Source organism: Mauremys mutica, chromosome 6, assembly GCF_020497125.1.
Source record: "Mauremys mutica isolate MM-2020 ecotype Southern chromosome 6, ASM2049712v1, whole genome shotgun sequence".
Classification (NCBI taxonomy): domain Eukaryota; kingdom Metazoa; phylum Chordata; order Testudines; family Geoemydidae; genus Mauremys; species Mauremys mutica.
This window is the reverse complement of record NC_059077.1, coordinates 101198272-101215897: the sequence shown is the minus strand read 5'-3', so window position 1 is coordinate 101215897 and position 17626 is coordinate 101198272. Positions and strand designations below refer to the sequence as shown.

General features: G+C 41.7%; 1 protein-coding gene across 3 annotated transcripts in view; it reads right to left on the bottom strand.

The window, feature by feature from the left end:
- Positions 1-11184, bottom strand: part of BNC2 (basonuclin 2) — a 426471-nt gene extending 415287 nt beyond the window's left edge. For 2 of the 3 annotated variants that reach the window (XM_045021595.1, XM_045021605.1), the window contains exon 1: positions 11108-11184. The gene's annotated coding sequence lies outside the window, so the exon portion shown is untranslated. Of the gene's footprint in view, positions 1-11103 lie in introns of all 3 variants that reach the window. The other variant, XM_045021596.1, reaches the window with a different exon arrangement.
- Positions 11185-17626: the final 6442 nt, after the last annotated feature.

Here is a 17626-nt window from a genome sequence, read left to right as displayed (position 1 = left end):
CTTATATAACCCTAGTCACTCACATATAAATCAAAGATGGTCCAGGATATAATTTAGCTTTGCTTTTACCACCTTCCTCGTTAGTTGTTGACTGCACAAACTAGGTTCACCTATGTTTTTAATTTTAGTTCACTGAGTTTGTATCTGACCTTATCTTTACAGCATCATTATCTGAACTCTTCTTGATTTAATATTCACATGGGGAGAAAGTCTGGTTCCAATGAAGTCAATGGAAGTGTTCACTCTGACTTTTTTTTTCTGATGCTTTTCATTTTATTGTAACTAATGTTCTTCCTACACCACGTGCCTCCTCTAATCAGTCATAACAGTCCATAGAACTTGGTAATTAATTAACATTTTAAGCAGACATTTTTCTTCCACAAATACGTTTAACAATACTTTTCAGTTATATAGAATACTTTGCTTCTCTTCTTTAGTCTTATTTGATTCATAAGCTGCTCTTGATACTGTTGATCATGGAATTCTAGCACTATACTAAAACAAGGAGACTCAAGGTGCTCAGTGAGATGTAAAGCACTTTATAATATCTCTCCTCTGAATATCTCAATCAAAAAAAGGATGACTACTCTGATGTATTATATGTCTTTTACCTGTATGCATCCCCAAGAATGTTACTTCTGCATCTAATCCTTTGGACTTGGTCTTGTTTGGGTAGATTCCTCCCCAGGGCTTTCAGGATATCTCCTGTAGTACAAGTTTTTTTCCTGTACGACTACCTGACACATCCTCAGCATTCAATTCTAATACTGCTTTATTTTAATATTTTGAACTAGACATCATAAAACCTTTATAACTTCAGTGTTGGCTTCTTATTTGCTTGGTATCATACAGTATTTAGTCTTACTGTTTTTGTTTGTGTGTTTTAATGATAAACCCCACTGTTTAGCCTCATGTCAAAAACAAAACATAGGGATTGATATAGCAGGTATTTTTCAAATCTTAGAGTTTATTTCTAAGAGTCATAAAATTCTTCTTTTGATTAAGGGTGCAGATGAATGATTACATCTTTGCTGTTTTAGCTTAGAAATACTCAGGGTCTGTAGCCTGTACTGACTACTCTGAGGCTGAGATGATAGCGCATGCTTTACTTACTATAGAAGTACAACGTATGATACGCTCCTACATAAACTCCAGCTTCTGCAAAGTTCCATTGCATTTGGTTTGCAAGAACACACTTTTGACTTTCAAACACATAAACATGGAACATCTGCCTCCTACCCTGTTGTGTAACTATGTGCCTACTGGTCACCTCCTGGGATCTTCCACTGCTGACCTATGGCCTGACAACTTCTCACATTTTTTTGAAGTTCTTTACATATCATCCTTTCAGCTGTTGTGCTGAAAGATTGAACTGAGCGTTGTCAGTGGAGGGACAACTCTTACTGTCTACTTCTGATTTTACATCAGAGCTCATGCCTCACTGTACCTTTTGGCTTAAACTGATTGAGAGAGCCTTTAATATTTGTGAACTGCCTTGGCTGGCCTATCTGAAAGGTGCTATATAAGCACAATGTGTATTGCCTGTATAAGTAAACCGCACCTGAGTTATTTCTCTGTAGGGATGAACACATTGGTTTTTAATTGTTGATTTTAATGGATCAGAAGAAAATATTGTTCTCTTTTATTTGATCTCTGTCCTCTAGTGGGCTCTCTTTTTTCTGTCTTTTTTTCCCAGTGTGACAGTTTCCTCTTTAGACTTTTAATTATCTCTACCAGGACCCCCTGTATTACCAATGGTTGTGGCAGTTTATCACTCAGACTTAATCCAGCTAGTGGTTCCTAACCCATAGGAAGTCTTACAAACAGGATTAAACAAACAAAAAAAACCCCTAAAGTGTTGGTTGGGGATGATGCAGGAATTTCCTAGAATAATCAAATGGTTGAAATTCACGCCACTACAGCGGGCCAGCCAAGGCCCTGTACACTGTTCAAGCCTTATGTAAAAAGCAAAATGGTACATAAAGCCTTTTGTGGTCCTCAGCTATATTGGGTTGAATAGCTCAAGAACAAAACCAGCACAATGACTTGATTAATTTCCAATTCATTAGTGATAAGCTTCACTTACATTCATTATAGATTTCCTCGGCTAACAGGAGCATCATGATATATAGAATCACAGTCCATTTTGAACAGGATACATTTATTTTAAAAATAAATAAATCTGTAATTACAGACAACCAGACTTCCACACAGCTTGAGTTCCAATTTTGTCTCCATTCTTTACCAGGGATCTTGTCCTGTGTGGAACTACAGTCAAGTGCACTGAGACATCTAGTGGCTGAATAATATACTGCAAACAAGCACAGTTACGGAGACGAGACCCACTATCTAGTTCAGGCTTCTTGTCCTTCCCGCTAATGCCACACACAACTCTGCTCCACCCTATATCTTGCATCTTGATTTTTACCATACCTTTCCTCATCCTTCCCACTCACTCCACTAACAATGCTAATCTCAATGGCTTCTTCCTAACCTTCTCCCATTGACATCCCCACCCCACACCTAATTCCATTACACACTGTAGGCATTAAACAATGTCCTATTTGTGGCATGAAGGCCACAAACACTAATCCAGAGTAGTCAAAAATCCTCTCTATCCCCACATAAGATACTTGTAAAAGGGAGTTGTGAGAGTGACGTTAGTTAAGTAAAACTTTAATATACACACACCCCATCAAGATGTGACCATAATAAATCAAAGCAACCACATTGTCTTACTAAGGAATCTTGTTCCCTTTTTCCCCCTCCCACCCCTCCCCCCAATCTCGTTTGTCCTCAAATCGATGCATCGGCTCCAATATAGAATAGATTGTGAGGTCCTTGTGGCAGGGATCATGTTTTAGTTTTTTTTAGAAAGCAGCTCACACACATTAAGCCCAGTATAAAAACAAAGCATCTCTTACATAAGATGGTGTTTATGAGGCACACCTGGAATGCTGAACTTTTTCAACCAAAGCATTTTGGGGAGGTGGGGGGGAGGGGAACAAAAACAAAACAAAACAAGCTATTGAAAGTGAAGATAGTCCAACCTGAAAGAAAAGGCCCCTCCGACTTATTGGCATGACCTGGAGTACCTCCATTGCAGAAAGGACTTGTGGAAGTCTGATTTGGAACTTACTTTATCAATTCATTATTTTAACCCATGGTTAATGTCTTTGTAAGTAATGTTTCCACTTCCATGAGAGAGGGATAGCTCAGTGGTTTGAGCATTGGCCTGCTAAACCCAGGGTTGTGAGCTCAATCCTTGAGGGGGGCCACTTAGGGATCTGGGGCAAAAATTGGTCCTGCTAGTGAAGGCAGGAGGCTGGACTCAATGACCTTTCAAGGTCCCTTCCAGTTCTGTACCCTTTTCCTACAGATCTACTGTATTTCATCTTTCTCTGCATTACTTACTTACACACACACTTTCCTTCTCCACACCACCTTTCTAGATGCACAGTAGAGCATTCTAGCTGCACTACCAAAGATCAAACACACACAACCTGTGATGACTGGATTCTTTCTGCATAGTTTCTTGTGTCCAGGACAGAATGTATGAAGAACTCTCTACGCTGAGCACATAACAGACTGAACACTAGTATTAACAGTATCCCACTACAGTCTTGATGACTATAGAAAGAAAAGCCTTTTGACAAATTCCTTTTGTTTGGGAAAAATTATTTGCTGCATTCTTTGCCCAAGGTGCCCAGCAATTCAAATTGGTGAAAGAAAACGCCAGGCGGAAGGTTTCTCTCAAACAATTAAAGTACTGGGTCCCACAAATCCCCTGTTTGATGCCTACTTTTTGATGTCTGAATATCATACTTTCTAACATACAAGAATCAGGACTTCAGGATACTTCCCACACAGGACACTGCTCAAATTTCTGTTGTGTGTTCTCATCACCTCAAATGAAAAGCAACATTTTTAAATAAAGCCATGTGTTTTTTTTCTTAAATTTTGTTGTCTTCCTTATTTTCACCTGTTTCTAATCACATACAGGTGACAAGATCATAATAATTAGAGCTCTTTTCTAATTGATTATACACTTTGTCCCTCTGCCAGTGCAGGAAAAACTGGTCTTCCCCAACCCCTCATAATATAAGAATTAAAAAAAAGTACATTCACATTCCTCCCATCTTATAGAATATTTTTTTTAAAAGACGCAAGAACTCAGTGATATTCAATGGAATTCAGCTGTAAGAAAGGAAAATCCCTGTAGGATAAGAGGAATTTTAAAGCTACATCTGTACAGTGGCCACCAAACAGTCCTTTCCGACACTGAAAATGAGAAATAAAAGTAAATGTGCTAACTCTATGGCTTTTGTTGGTGAATGATGAAAGTGTAATGGCAACCACCGTGTTGGTTATTGCACTGACATTACTCTTGACTTTAGCCAAAAGATTAAACAGATCTCTGCTCAAAACCAGCTTATTCCCCTTTTTTTCAAGGGGATCACCATTTAAGCAGTCCTTTTTACATTTTCTGAGCTCAGTTTGCCTTTTCCACAGCCATCCAGATGCATATAAAGTGGAACACCAACACTTTCCACTCTTTTCCTCTTCCTGCATTTGCAGCGTAATCCCAGTGTCTCTTTTCTCACTCAACTTCCTGTAGTTATGTCCAAAAATTGACACACTGTTAATTAGAGCTTCCTCTTTTGAAATCTGAGTAAACAGAATGCTCATAAAGATGTGCCACTAGCAGCTCTGGGCCAGCCACAGTTATGTACTGGGAAAACTTCTTCACACAGCTCAGTCAGTCATTGCATCCCAATCCTTACTAGTAAAAATTGGTGCAATTTCATGATTTAACTATTTTATTTTTGTTTGTACTGCGGTAATATTTAGATGCCCCACTCAGAATTAGGGCCACACTTGAGTAATACGAGATAGTCCTTTGCCCCAAACACCTTACAACCTCCTGAACGTGTGGTCATGTTACGTTTACAGATGAAAATTACTTTGGGCATCGTTTATGAAGCAAGCTAGAATTTAAGATCACATCTTTCGAAACAAAAGACAAGGAATTAATATGCTGCCAGCTCTCCCCCAAATCTCTAATTACGGCTATTTAACAGCTGCTACCAAACTAAAACTAATGTAAGGAAAGAGTCATTTTAGGCATGATGTTGCATTAGTTGGGGTTCTGAGAATCCAACCAATCATCAAGTTATTTTAAATGTTGCCAAAGTGAGCTTTAGTTTTAAAGGGGTTGTGTCAAGGGCAGAATTGTGAACTGTGAAAATACCTGTAGATTTGGAACTAAGAGAGTTGATGATATCTTCTTAGTTGTGGATGTGTTTAAAAAAATATGACTGAAAATATTAAATCAAGGATATTTAAACAGCTTATAATGGCTTAATAAACGATCACAGGTTTTAATAACTGCTTAACTATAGAGTCCAACAGGTCAATAATGTATTTATAACCATCTGTAACAGCATCTACTGATAAAAATCTCTAAACACATAAGCAAGTTATAAATGTGTAGTACAACATTTACTAACCCAATATAAATTAGTTATGCCTGTACCCTTAACGTGAAGTGACCATTTGTCATTTGATTACTCCAAACTGGATCACTAACATCAGTTCCATTTTCCAATGAATTGGATACAGTGAATGACATTTTTTACTAACCTCTATGAGAGTGGGGCCTGAGGGGGCAAAGGACTTGATTACTTCAGAGAGGAAGGTTAGTCCCATGGTCAGGGCAGCAGCCAGGAACTTGGGAAGTCCACGTTCCGTAAACAGCTCTGCCAAAGATTTCCTGTGTGACCTTGGGCAAATCACTTAATCTTGAGGCCCCCCTCAAGCTAGGGTTAGGATTCTGGGAGGTTCACCTACCACAGATAAGATAAAGGTTCTTGGAGGGTTGCCATCTGGGTAAGGGTTAGGGTTCTGGGAGATAGGCCTCCTGGATCAAAGATTAGGGTTCATGGAAGTTGGGTCCCTGAGCAACGGTTAGAGTTCCAGGAAGAAAGCTCTCTCAAAACAGGGTTAGGGTTCTGGGAAATAGGCCCACCCAGGCTAGAGTTAACATTCTCACATGTCTGTCTCCCGGATCTAGGTTAGGTTTCTGGGATGTAGGCCTCCCAGGGTTAGGGTTATAGGATCTTTTGCCCCCCTAGGCTAGGATTACAGTTCTAGGAGGTTCCCCCCTCAAGAAGGGTTACGGTTGGAACTCCCAGCTAGGATTAGGGTTCTGGTCATTAGTCCCTCTGCGCTAGAGTTCTAGGAGGAAGGTCTCCCTGTGTTTGAATTAGGGTACTGAGCGCAACCCGCCATGGGCTACAGTTAAGATTTTAGGAAGTAGGCCCTGCAGAGCTAAGTTTAGGCTTCTGGGAGGAACATGTCCCAGTGCTAGGGTTAGGGTTCTGGGAGGTAGGCCCCCCAGGGCTACTGTTAGCATTGTAGGATGTAAGCTCATCTGAGCTAGGGTTAGGGGTTTTGTAGGTGGGCTACCCAGGCAAGGGTTATGATTCTGGGCAGAAGGCCTTCCTGAGCTAAGGCTAGGGTCCTGGGATGTAGGACCACCCCCTAGGGTTCTAGGACATAGGCTTATGCTGCCATAGAGTTAGGTCCCCTAGGGCCAGGTTTATGGTTCTAGGATGTTGGACCCCCAGCTAGTGTTAGTGTTCCAGAAAATAAGCCTCCCAAGCTAGGCTTAGTGTTCCAGAAGGTAGACTTCCAGCATTAGGCTTGAACAGGTTCACCTCCCCAGGCTAGTTTAAAGTTCTAGGGTTTATGTCTGCCCAGAGTAGAACTAGGGTTGTAATTGATCCCCCTGGTTAAGGCTCTAGAAGTTTGATCCTGCTGAGCTAGGTTAAGGTTCTGGGACATAGGCCTCCTCCAGGCAAAGGTTAGGGTTGTAGGAGGTAGGTACCCCAGGCTGGTGATAGTGTTCTAGGAGGAAGGATTCCTCTAGGTAGGGTTATGGCTGTAGAAGGAAGGCCTTCCCAAAGTTGGTCCCTAAGGGCTAGGGTAGGGTTCTAGGAGATAGGTACCCCAGGCTGGGGTTAGGGTTCTATAAGATAGGCCTTCCTGAGATAGGGTTAGCATTCTAGGTGATAAAACCCTAATCTAGGTCAGGAAGGCCTAAGAGGTTGCTCCCTGTGGACTAGGATTAAGGTTCTTGGAGGTTGACCCCCACCCCCACCCTTGGCTAGAGCTAGGGTTCTAGAAGACTGGCCTCCCCAGGCTAGTGTAGGGTTCTAGGAGATTGGGCCCTCCAAGTTAGGGTTTGGGTTCTAAGGGTTAGGTCTCTCCAAACTAGGGTGAGGATTATAGGAGGAAGACCCCTCCAGGCTAGGGCTAGGGCCTGGTAGTTAGTTCCTCCCAGGCTAGGGTTAGGACTCTGGGAGGTAAGCCTTCCTGAAATAGCATTAGGGTTCTAGGAGTTGGGTTCTCCAAGCTTTGGTTAAGGTTATAGGAGGTTGCTCCTGCCAGGCTAGGATTAGGATTCTAGAAGGTAGCTCCTCCCTCAGTCTAGGGCTAGTTTGTAAAGGCTTGCTCCTCCCCTCACACTCCCAAGCTAGGGTAAGGGTTCTACAAGGTTTACCTCCAGTCTAGGTTAAAGTTCTAGGAGAAAAGCCTCCCTGAGATTGAGTTAGGGCTGTAGAAGGAAGGTTTCCTGGAGCTAGGGTTAGGGTTCTAGTAGGTAGGCCTCCCCCAGGCTGGGTTAGTGTTTGGATTCTGAGAAGTTGGTCCCTCTGGGCTAATGTTAGGGTTCTGGGAGGTCAGTATCCCGTGGGTGAGGATTAGGGTTCTAGGAGGTAAGACTGAGATTATGATGCTATGCAGTAGGCTTCCCCCAGGCTAGAATTAGGGTTCTAGGAGGTATGTCCTCCTGAGCTAGGGTGAGGTTTCTAATAGGTAGATCCTCAGAGTGGGGTAGGACCATAGTAGTTTGGACCTCTTGAGTGAAGGTTAAAGTTCTGAAAGTTTGGCCCCCCTGAGGTCAGATTATAGTTCTAGGAGGTAGGCCCCATGGGCAAGGGCTAGGGTTTTGTGAGGTAGGCCTTCTCAGACTAGGATTACATTTCCAAGAGGTAGGCTCCCTCCTGAGCTAGGGTTAGGGTTCTGGGAAGTAGCAGCACCCCCTCCCCCCCCCGCCCCCAAAAAAAAGCTTGGGTTAGGGTTCTGGGAGGTAAGCCTTCCAAGCTAGAGTTAGGTTTCTAAGAGGTAGGCCCCACGCAATTAGAATATGGTTCTAGGAGGAAGGACCCCCTGTACTAGGAATGGGGTTCTGGGAGGTAGCCCCACCAAGTATAGGATTACTGTTCTTTAATGTTTTCCCCTCCAAGCCAGGGTTAGGGTTCTAGAAGACCAACCTCCCCAGGTTAAGTTTAGGATTCTGGGAGGTAGGCTTCCAGAGCTAGGGCTAAGGGTCTGGGATGTGGGCCCCCTCCCCCTCCGGCTCAGTTGAGGGGTCCAAGAGAAAGGCCTATCCAGGCTAGCATTAGGGGTCCAGGAAGTAGGTCCATTTCCCTATCCAACCACAGGCCAGGTGAGGGTCCCAGAAGGTAGCCCCACTACTCTGTGAACCAGGGTGAGGGCTCCATGATTTAGGCTTATGGGTCTGAGAACAAGGCATCCCCAAGATAGGGTTAGGGTTCCCAGGACACAACAGAAACCTCCCCCCACTTCCCCACACACACACCCTGGGTCAGGGTTAGGGTTCTGGGATGGAAGTTCCCCTCAGGCCACGGTTCCAGGAGGAAGGCCCACCCAGAGTTAGAGCTCTGGGTTACTAGATGATAAGAAGCCAGCCCCCCAGGCCAAGGTTGCTGTCCCCACCCCAGAACAGGAACAATCCTTTAGTTTTTATCTGTGGCTAATCCACTGCTCCAAAAGAGTGCTGTTAGGTAAACAATATGAAATGCTGGGATGTTGAGGGAACAGTATGCCACGTGCTGTAATAAATACAGGTCAGCCAATGGCAGCAATGTTTTCCACATGGCTCTCAGTCACATACAGGTATAGTCTAATGCATCTATACACCAAATATTAACTGCTTTAAAACTCTGTCCACCAGCCTTGTGTCCCCTGCAACTGCAGGTGTCACAGCATGTCTGAGCAGGCAGTGCTAAAAATGTACTAGGGTGTAACCTGAATGTAGAAATTTACTGTAGCAGCACTACCTACCAAGTTTGGCTTCAGGCTACCTTCTGACTCAGTTTTCTGTCAGTCAGGGTGGATCTCCTGGTCTCCTAAGGAAAGACTCACTGCTGAGCCCAAGCCTCCTCCTGGGCTAAGCTTTCTATTTCTGACATAAACATAGGCAAGACATCTAACTTGAAGCTTCTCCAGCCACCCTGGGCTGCAGTCCCCTGAGATTTTCCCCTTTGCCTCTTGGTGCTGAACAGAGACCACTCACCATTCCCATCAATCCCCCTGCATCAAGGCCTACTGCTCCAGGAGCCCATCTGCCTCCTGCACTCTCTCAGCCCTTTGCATGTATGACCTTACCCCTTCCAAGCTAGGTCTGATAATTTAAGAGACTGTCTGGCTTCAGGCCCCTTACTCCTCCAAGGTGCAGGCCACCTTGTTTCATTTACATTTGAGGGGACTTTAACTAAGGCATGGAAGGAAGCTTACTGCCTTTAATAAATAATAAAGTCACATTAATAGATCCTTTTTTGCACTTAAATAACTTTTCAGTTTTGGAAGTATCAATAAAAATACCCTGCAGTACAGCTGAAAATGGTCAAGTCCGGCAGTGTTAACTCCAATAAAACTTTGGTTGTCTTCAGTGAGAGTTTTGACTTAAGAACTACAGGATCTGACCCTAAATTGCTATTACTACAGTTTCAATTCATTGTAATTCAATTTGTAATGCTGCATATTGTATTATAAAACATAGATCTTAAATCTTTTATATCAACCTTTTGTATCTCACATGCGATGGGTGAGCAAGAGACACATCCAGTGATGCAGGCTAAAATGTTTTTACTTGTATTTGAACTTACCACTTTTCCTGAGGCTCCCCTACTGTACTTCACATCTGATGAAGCATTTATCTGAACAAATAACATACCTCCAAATACAAATGTCAGAAACTGACACAAATGCAGACACATGTCTTCACACATACCTCCCATTTGACAGGATGACAGACTAAAGAGTATTTTTAATTGAAACTACATATAAAACTTCAAAGTAGAATGACCAAAGTCACTCTAATCAATTTAAGGTCCTTTTGGAAATGGTACATGATCTCTCGGGGGTTGATACTTTGAAGAATCAGTGATGTCATTCATGCACAAGAGAAGCAGTTACCACAAGCTAATGTTAGGTTGATTTAGTTGTACAGCTCACCTCTAAGCAGAAGTGTTGCAGTTCTGAAATCTTGTCAACACTAGTTAAAGCTATACAACTTTCTAAAGAGGTATAGCTAAAGTAAGACTATCCCTGTAGCATAGGCTTAGTTATAGCAGGATAAAAGGTGCTTTATAGTGGTATTCCCATAGAGGGAAGGGAAGGGAACGCATATACTGGTCTAAGGAAATTTTGTACAGATATAACTACATCCACACTAAGGCTCTTACTGGTGCAACTCTATCAGTCAAAAAGAACCCCACATCCCTAACCACAAACATTATACCAGTAACACTTTCAAGTGTAGACCAGGCCTAAAAGGTACTCCATTTACTTAGTGATAACCAGCAGTCAGGGAAAACAAAATGAATAGCTTGGAGAGAACTATTATTAACCCAACAACTCATTTTTTCAACAAGAAGTCAGGCTCCAAGATTCCAGTCCTTAGCACAAGCCAGCTCCCTCACCCACATACACACAGAAAGTCAGTAGGAATAGGAAGGTGAAGCCTTGAGAAAAGGAATCACAGAAGGAACACTGTGTCCCTTGATTTTCTATATATTTATGTATTATGGCATTAGGGGTGAAGCTACTAGGAATTTCTTTGTTTCCTCACAAGTGTAAGCCATATTGATAACAACACATATACATGTTCCATCTCCTAGCAAAACAGACTCTTACTAGGTTTCCTTAAAAATATTGGTAAAACATTTATTATTCCCATTACTCTGTTTGTTTAGAAAAGCAATAAACCACTCCCAAAGAACACTTAGAGCTTACCAACCTCTTTTCCTTCTCAGTACATACCACACCACCAAGCACTAAAATTTCCTAAGAAAAGCAAAAACCTCTCCAACTGACCCAAAAGCCACTTGGTGAAGCAGCAGACCCACATTGTTATTAAATGCTTTCACCTGTGAAGGAGCTAGAAAACCAGCACAATCCCCTGTGAATACTGAAGAAGTTGCTGGGGTAAGGGTACTGTTATATATTGAAAAATCACAAAGTGTAACTACTTGAATTTGTTCTCCAAAATGTTGTTAGTGTAAACATAGCAACTGCTTACAGGATCAAGGAAGTGTTGTGCTAGCTGTAGTACAGAAATGTAGAAAACCAGAGTTCCTGCCTTGAGGAATTTATGTGAAACAAAAAATATAGATTGCAAGGAAAGCTCTTATGAAACTGAGAAGTACTAATCAACCCAGCTCTGTAGAGCAGTTGAATTAAATTAAACACAGGTGAAAGCTAGGCTACCAATTATACTAGTACTTTACAAAGCTGCATCATCTTCCATCTGAGGATCTAAACAAGCTTTTCACGTGTTAATTAATTCTCACAATAACTCTGGGAGGGGCAGAATTATTATCCCCATTTTAAAGCTAGGGATAGTGAGACACCAACAGGTTACCAATATGTCTAAAGGCAAAGAGTGTAGCAAAGCTAGCATAGAACTCCTATGAGTGGGCTTTCACCAGGAAACCATGCTGACTCTCCTAATGTAGCCTCTTTCTTCTGCTCACAGGTACTTCTAGGCAAAAAAATGATACCTAGTCACAGGGGCTTTGGTTTAGTCCATAAAATACATTTAGTTATGGGATTAAACAGTGTATTAAACACAGAACTAAAAAGTATATCCTCCTATTAGTAATAAAGATTATTATTGCTAATTATGGTTGAGCACTGACAATAAAATTAGTGCTGTATTGCATTCAGAGTATGCAGTGTCCCTACGCCAAAGAGCTTACAATTTGTTGGGCACAGCAGTACAGAACAAACCATATGGCATTATTTTTTCAATGTTATAGGTAGCACCATCTATGATTAAGCTTGTCTGACACTTCTCATTATAAGACCCTGTTTTCACTTGCTTATAACATTACCAAGCTTTAACCATTTAGGCAGACATTGTCCATGCTGGGTGCCTTAGGCTGACTATTTCTTTTGGAAAATTTCAGCCAAAACAGTTTAGCTGTTTCTGAGAATAAAGACAGAGAAAACTACATTGTTTTGCCCATGTTACAATTTTCTAGCAACCTATCGAACACGTGTGAATTGAGATTTTTTCCCAAAGGTTTGTAACTTGACCTCATTGGGGCAAATTTTCAAAAGGGCAGCAAAAGACAAACCTGAGTGGCCCCCTTTCCTGCCAAATTAAGTTTGCACTAGAACTTAAAGCCTGGTAAAGTTATGAGCAACTGAAAATAAAGTGTTAGAGTGGGGAAATGTTGGGCAACCTTAAGTATAGGATGAGATACTAGCTCTGACTGTAACAGAGCTTTAGGCCCACATGACACCCATCTGTCTGACAACAGTCACCTCATGACTAGTTCTCTTCTGTGGGCTGATAGAGCTGACTCTTGTTTAATTTAATGCTGGGGCAGGTTGAAGATAATTTCTACCCTTTGGCCCTCAGATATCATATATATTAACCTTCATATTGACTCTTAGTTTTTCTGGAGAAAAGAGCTAGGAGATGGTTGGTTGAGCCAAGCGAACATGAGACTTGAGTAGGAAAGCAGAAAAAAAGCACTTAATGCTTCTTTTATTTATGGGAGCAGCAGAGTTCTGGACATTCTGTGGCTGAGGAATTTACTTGCTGTGAGGAGAAGAAGATGGGTTCTCTGCTCTGTTTAGAAAAACCTTATGGACTGCTGTGCAAAGCAGAAGCATGTGCTGATGGGTAACCTGCTTACTCTGCCTGGAATTCAGTTACTTCCTGTACCTATTGGGTTTCCGGGAAGTGGGCGGGCAGAAGCCCACCCACTGCTAAAGGATCAGTTACTTCCTGTAGCGGGGTGGTGACCCACTCCAGCCCTGACAGGATTGGAACGAGGGCTGGCAGGCTGGGAGAACAGCCCAGGCTGAGTGGGGAAACAGACGCAGCTGTGGCCATGCCCCAAAGGGACTCAGCTGGCCCTATAAAGGGACTGCTGGGCTGAAACAGTCTCTCTCTCTCTCTCTTTTGAGGGAGATGGGTCTGGCCTGGCTGCAGGGGCCTAGAGACAGGGTACCTAAGTGGTGCAGGGCTGGGGAAAGGCAGAGGAGCTGGGGAGATCTAGCCTGGAAAGCCCCAGGCTGCGGCCTAGCATTGGGCTAATAGGTACTGAGGGTTGCAGAGGGCAGCCCAGGGGTAGGCAAAGGCAGCAGGTCCAAACCCAACCTTGCCAGTGATGAGTAGGCTGATACTGAAGTCTGACCCAGGGTGCGGGACTAGATGATGACTGGCAGTAGCCTTATACTGAGGTGGGGGGGATATTGGGTGGGGGTTCCCTAGGGAGGAGAGACCCAGATTGGTTAAAGGGACATGGGGGGGCCAGAAGAGAGGTGGATCACTGGTCTGCAGAGGGTGCTCCAGAGCTGGAATGAGTTAATTCCCAGAAGTCACCAGCAGAAGGCGCTGCAGGGGTGAGTCCGCACCTCTACACTTCCAGTTCAGTGTTATTAAGAAGGGAGCATTGCTGATGATGGTGCTCTGTCCAGGACTGGTCCTAATGCCTCCCCAGCCAATAAACTCTCTGTTATCTCCCCACCTCTCCTGCACACATGCATGTCCACCTGACAGCCATGGCACTGAAGTGATATTATTGTTAATATTAAGTTTTGTTAAATTACTGCCTCCGCACAAAATTAATAGTGAAGCATTCAAAACAAGGTTTTTAGTGCACTAAATTATTAAAATGAATAATAGTCAATACTTTATCATTTTAATAGTGAATTCAATAAAAATATCTGGTTTTGAATGTTTTCCAATTTTCTTCTGCTGCTGCAGGATCAAATGTTGATTTGCTGTACACACGGGAGGAGGGTAGTGTGAGATCTCACTGTAAAACGTGGCTTCAAAGTGCCACAACATACTAAATTACCCCATTTATTTGATATTTGGTTAACTGAAAATCCTGGTTATAACCAAAAATTGGTTAAATTCCTTGCCAAAATCTGCACCACATAATGCTCCCTGCTTTATCCAAACAGCTTTATTTTTTAGGCTTTCATCTGACTCTGAAAGCTTTTAATGAAAAATGGGGTTATAGTGTATGTGTGTGGCCTAATAATGAACTGTTCTTTGTTTGCTGAGTAGTCTGGACTATATGTTTTGATTGTTTTGGCTTATTTTTTGTTGTGCAAATAAATACTTTTGTTCTTCAAAACAGAATATCTCTGAGAACTTGCTACATTTCTCACCTTACTGGCTGATCTCTGTCACCCGGCACTGTGGGTGCAACAGCATATTATCAATGATGACAAGCTGATAGCAGTGCCAAACTAGAAAAAGTTTGTCAGTACACTCAGTACAGTCAGAGACAAATATGGCAGAAAGTCCCTTTGAGTACAGAGTAGATGCATGCTGTATGTGCTCAAAGTACTATGAGAAAAGATAATCAAGCACTGCATGATTCCTTAGCAAGTATACAACTAAATATCATCAGGCCACTGCAACACAATATGAGGAGCTGGAAGTGGTTAGCAAAGTGATCATGGAAAGGACATAAGTATAGAATATCATTTCATTTCCAACAAATGCCAAAGATTAGCTTCTATAAACATATTCTTAAAGTACTGCAGTTATTTTTTTTATTTCAAATATGTCTCAATGCCACCTTTTTTGGAGCATGAGGACGTGGAATGAAATATTATATAAACTAAGTGAAGGGTGCTCATTTTGCATGAATTTCTAAAAGACAAGCTACAATCACACTTTGAACAAATACAGAGAATGTATAACTCTGAAGGTTTTTTGTTTTCTTGAAATCAAAAAGAAACATGTTACAAAAGTACTGTGGGAGAAGGAGGAACAGAGCCAATATCAATTATCTAACTTGTAACAACTGAGTTACAAAAATAAAGCTAAATGCAATATCAATTGGATTTCAAGACAACAGTTAAGAACAGAGTATATAGAATTTGTGCATCAATTTAAAAGAAGTCACTTTGACCACAAAGCGAAGAGTACAGAATCTACGAACAGGGCCCTGTGTGAAGAGTCCAGTTAATACAATAAGCATTGTGTCAAATCTAACTAGGTACCAAGTTGGGTAATTAAAGATTAGCCATTTTAGACTGTAGTCACCAGTTCCACAACACAAATGTATTGTGGCTGTGGGAGATTTCTATAAATGGAAGACAGATACACCAAGTTGTAAAGTTCAGACACCTTGACTCTATTTTTTTTCACCAAAAGAGAGCATTGGGATTCTGGAATAAAAACATGTACAAGTTCTACATTTACATATACTTAAGCATTACGTACACAAAACAAGAGACATTCTAGGTTCTTTATAGTAGGCAAGTAGTAAGAAACTGACTGCCTCAAGTTTGCAATCTAAGAACTAGTCTACACTAACTAGAGAGCCTTTCCTGGTAGAGTTATGCTGGCAAAGCCCCCTAGTGGAGATGCAACATATTCCTGTCAAAGAAGTTCTGCCAACATAGCTACTCCACCCCTGTGAACAGTATTAATTATGTCAACAAAAGCACTTGTCTGTCAATATAGTTAATCTGTACTGGGTGTTTTTCTGGCATAGTTTTGTGGCTAGGAGGTGTGGGTTTATGCTCACTCCTAGTTGATACAGCTGTGCCCGCAAAATTTTATAATGTAGACCAAGCCTAAGATGCAATTATAGACAAAACAGAGGAGGAGTACAACAAAAAACCAGTGACGGACCAGTGATGTTTAGAAGATCTTGTTAGTTCCAGTTTTCTTGGTTTGATTTTTTTTTTCTTTTAGTTTTTTTGTTTGTTTGTTTTGTGCATCAGTTGTGTTAGCCCTTGTTTGCAGGAAATACTAGGAATTATGGGCTTGCTCAAAGAAGTAAGTAAGGAGAGACTTGAAGGAGAAGAGGGTGAACCAAAGCAGAGCAGGAGGATGCATGGAAAAGGGAGCAGAGATAAAGGAGTGATGAGTAAGTGCTTGGGAGGAATAAAGGAGACAAGGGGCAAGTGAAAAGAGAGAAGAGTAGAAGACAGGAACTAAAATGGGTAGGGCCTTAAAGGAAAAGACAAAGAGCTTAAACTTCATGTGGCAGGTGAGGGGAAGCCAGTGAAGGGATTTGACAACGAGCTGTTCATTGTTGCAGCACCAGGCAAAAGCATATGACTTTAGAAGCAGTATTTTGGACAAACTGAAAGGGGTGAGTGGGAGATTCAGGGAGGATAGAGAAGGGGATGCTACAGTAGCTTAGATGAGAAAAGACCGTGGCTTGTACAGAATAAATAAACTACATTAATAAAGGATTAAAGAGGGTAATGTAATTAATGTAAATCAACCTTGACTGATGGAAAATAGATCCTGTCAAACTAACCTGATATCTCTTTCTGATGAGATTACGAGTTTGATTGATAATGGTAATAGTGTTGATGTAGTATACTTAGACTTCTGTAAGGTGTTTGACTTGGTACCACAGGACATTTTGATTAAAAAACCTAGAACAATGTAAAAGTAACATGAATTTACTTTTAAATTTAAAACTAGCTAACTGATAGGCTTCAAAATGAAACCTATCAAAATTCAAACTGTAAATGGGGAATCATCATCAAGCAAGCGTGTTTCCAGTAAAGTCCTTCAGGGATCAGTTTTTGGCCCTTGGCTATTTAACATTTTTATCAATGACTTGGAAGAAATCATCACTGATAAAGTGACACAAAAATTGGGGGAATGGTAAATAATGAAGAGGACAGGTCACTGATTCAGAGTGATCCAGATTGCATGGTAAATTGGATGCAAACAAACAATATGTGTTTTAATACAGCTAAAAATAAATGTATACATTCCGGAACGAAGAATGTAGGCCATCCTTACAAGATGAGGGATCTATCCTGGAAAGCAGTGACTCTGGGGGTCGTGGTGGATAATCAGCTGTACTTGAGCTCCCAGTGCGATGCTGTAGTCTAAAGAGCTAATATGATCCTGAAATGCAAAATAGGAATTTCAAATAGGAGTAGAGAGATTATTTTACCTCTGTATCTGGCTCTGCTGCAACCACTGCTAGAATCCTGTGTCCAGTTCTGGTGCCCACAATACAAGAAGGATGTTGTTAAATTGGAGAGGGTCAAAGAAGAGCCACAAAAATGATGAGAAAATATGCTTATAGTGAGAGACTCAAGGAGCTCAATCTATTTAGGTTAAGGTCTAACTTGGTCACAGTCTATAAGTATCTATATGGGGAACAGATATTTAATGATGGACACTTCAACTTAGCAGAAAAAGGTATAACATGATCCAGTGACTGGAAGTTGAAGCCAGACAAATTTAGACAGGAAATAAGGTGTAAATTCTTAATGGTGAGAGTCACTAACCATTGGAACA